The following is a 3,287-nucleotide window of genomic DNA, read 5'->3' as shown; positions in this document are numbered from 1 at the left end:
TCAAGCCAACTCTTAACTTGTGTACAGGTGTCTGGAGAATGAAGATATCTGTACAATGATAATGATACAAAGGGAAATTTTTGGATGAAATTTTATTCTTCATCTAAAAATTTAGAAATACAATAGTAACAAGAAAAATGCCTTGTCTCTTTGAAATACACATAGAATATTTTTATTTTTTAATACTTATTTATTTATTTCAAAGTCAGAGTTACACAGAGCAAGAAGGAGAGGCAGAATGAGAGGTTTTCCATCCACTGGCTCACTCCCAAGTCGGCCGGAGCGGCACTGATCCAAAGCCAGGATCCAGGAGCTTTCTCTGGGTCTCCCACGTGGGTGCAGGGGTCCAAGGACCTGGGCCATCTTCCACTGCTATCCCAGGCCATAGGAGAGAGCTGGATCAGAAGTGGAGCAGCCAGGACTCGAACCAGTGCCCATATGGGATGCTGGCACTGCAGGCAGTGACTTTACTCTCTACACCACAGTGCCGGCCCCAGAATATTTTTAAAATATATAAATTATGACATCTGCTATTTTATGTCTAGATTGTAATACATTAGAATTTTAAAGAAAGAAGGCAAAGATGAGTTAAGCCTTGTTTAACTGGATAAAGGACATTTTCTAAGAGACTGAATAACCACATTCAGTTATCACATGTAACATTCATATTAATTCTGTAATATCCAGGAACTAGTCAAAATTCTCTGTGAGCCTTCAAAATATGTCTTATAGTTGGCTTATCTAACCAGAATCCAATCCGATTAAACTGAGTACTCCTGTAGTGTCCTTTGTGTCTCCATTTCCCGAATTTTTTGTAAATTGCTTTCTATTTCTAGAGGATGACTAGGTTCAAGGTTTAATTATTCTGGCAGGAACAGGTCGTTCTCTGTACCTCCTATTCTACAATGTTAGGAGATGTGAAATAATGTTAGATTGATCATTTTTCCAGCATTGTTAACTTGAACACTCCATTATAAAATTCTCATTCTTTCACCTAATTTAGCATTGTGATTATTTCCCTGATGAATTATTTAGTTCTTTGCTATAAAATACTGTAGTGATTTTTCTGTTTAGATTATTCCTTTGCCATTTGCAAGTTAGAATTTTTCTTTAAGTAATATTTTTCCCATCTATTTGATTTCTTGTAATGTAAATTATACATGAAACAAATTCTAAATGTTAGATAATTTTTGCTGACTTGATTTCCTAAAAATGCATTGCTCCAGCAACCTCTGGAATTACTTAGTGAGAGTCTTCTGAATCATGAACTTTTATATACTTGATACCATTAAGTCCATTGTTTTGACTATTCTAAGCCTTAGATTTTGTAAAATCTTTCCGAACTGTTGTTTATTTATTGTGGAAAAGCAAGCTTTATTTCAAAGCAACCTGAAAAGAGCAGTCAGAGGGATGACATAACTGGTAGGAAAGAACACACAATCACATGTCCACGTGCAAGGTCAGAGTTAAGTTTCACCAATTGCGGCTGATTACCCAAAACTCAGCAGAAACGTACCAGGCTGAAACACAAATGTACCTTGAGGATGCCCACTGCATCCCTGTTCTCCGAACATGCTCGTATTTCACGAAAGAGTACATCCAGGACAATCTACTGAGGGAATCTGCTTAGTTATTACAATAAATATTTTCATGAAGAACATAGTTAAGTTAGTAGCCTCCTTCACATTTTCACGTTTTTAAAAGAGCCACAGAGGTTTCATTCACATTTTGAGAAGTTGAGTTGGCAAAGATCCTCTCTCCATTTGTTGGAGCTGTGTTATATTCAATTTCTCGTCACAACAGCCAACTGGAAGGTTCTTTTGCTACTTTTGAAGTACTGACGGGGCTGGCACCTGCAGCAGTACCGAGATAAATGAGATTTCTGTGTAGAATCAGCTGGTTCTAGATGCACTCATTTTACCCTACCCTTGTGATGACTGTTGTTATGGTACCCCACTGCCCAGCAGGGGAGATGCTCATTCTCTCCCGGGAGCCGCTGGGTCGCCTCTTAATTGACTTCTGCACTGCCCCTCAGCCAGTCTGGTAAGCAGGCCCCTGACACCGCAGGGAGCCTGGGCAGAACCCCACCTCCGAAACTATGGAGCATCATGCGCCTCTCTTGTCATTATTTTTTCACAAGTGGCCTCACCACCATCTGATACACTACACATTTTTATATATTTTTGTTATCTTTCTTTTTAGAACAAGCTTCTTTAGAGCTGGTGTTTGGTTTCCTTTATTTGTTGTAGCACTTCAGATCTTAAGAGTTGCTGATACACATTAAGTGCTTAATCAATATTTCTTAACAATGGATCGATGAAACCAGGCAGTCCCTTCAGACTGTGTGTGTGTGTAGTACGTATTTTTTTGATGTTGTGTGTACGCATGTGTGCGCTAAGAAAGAAAGTGAGGACAAGAGAGAGGGAGACAAACACAGAGGAAACTATGGTCCATTAGAATTGAAGCACAAAATTTGAAACCAACAAAGAAAAGACTGTGAATAAGGAAATTCAGACAATTGAGTTTCCAAAATAAAGTGTTTTAACAAGGATGAAGAAATGGACTATTGAGTTAAAATGTTCCTAAGAGATTTCCTAAGACAAGAACAAAGCCTTAACTATTCAGTGTTACAACATTTTGCTAGGATAGTGCAAGACTGGATATTTAGGTTTCTCTGCATCTATAAGTGCTTCTTAAGCAAACTGTCCATACTTTTTAAAAGATTAATTTATTCACTTGAGAGGCAGAGTTACAGAGAGGGAGAGGCAGAGGCAGAGAGAGAGAGCTTCCACCTGTTTGTTCACTCCCCAAATGGTTGCAAAGGCCAGGATTGGGAAAGCCCAAAGCCAGGAGCCAGAAACTTCATCCGAGCCTACCACATGGGTGCAGGAGCCCAAGCACTTGGGTCTTCATCCACTGCTTTCACAGGTACATTAACAGGGAGTTGGATCAGAAGTAGAGCAGCTGGATCTTGAACTGGTGCCCATATGGGATGCCGGCGTTGCAGATAGCAGTTTTACCTGCTATGCCACAACACGGGCCCCAAACTGTCCATATTTTAAACCAAGTACCATGTATATGCAGATGACACTCAAATTTAAATCTTTACGATCTAGACAGTTGTATCCAACTCAACATTTCCACTTAAATGTCCAATAAATGTTTCAATATTTCAATATATTGAAAAAAAATTGTTTATCTGTTAAGCCTGCTAACCCCCAACTCTGTAACCTGCTCTTGCCATAGAATTATAAGAAAGGCCATCCTTCTAATTGTTCAAGCCAGCA

General features: G+C 39.2%; 1 pseudogene; it reads right to left on the bottom strand.

Annotated features, from left to right (window-relative positions):
- Positions 1 to 1,794: 1,794 nt before the first annotated feature.
- On the bottom strand, positions 1,795 to 2,107 carry LOC127483132 (SS18-like protein 2 pseudogene; annotated as a pseudogene).
- Positions 2,108 to 3,287: the final 1,180 nt, after the last annotated feature.

This window comes from Oryctolagus cuniculus, chromosome 8, assembly GCF_964237555.1.
Source record: "Oryctolagus cuniculus chromosome 8, mOryCun1.1, whole genome shotgun sequence".
Lineage (NCBI taxonomy): Eukaryota > Metazoa > Chordata > Mammalia > Lagomorpha > Leporidae > Oryctolagus > Oryctolagus cuniculus.
Note: the sequence above shows the minus strand (reverse complement) of the source record. Positions and strands in the feature narration are given on the sequence as shown.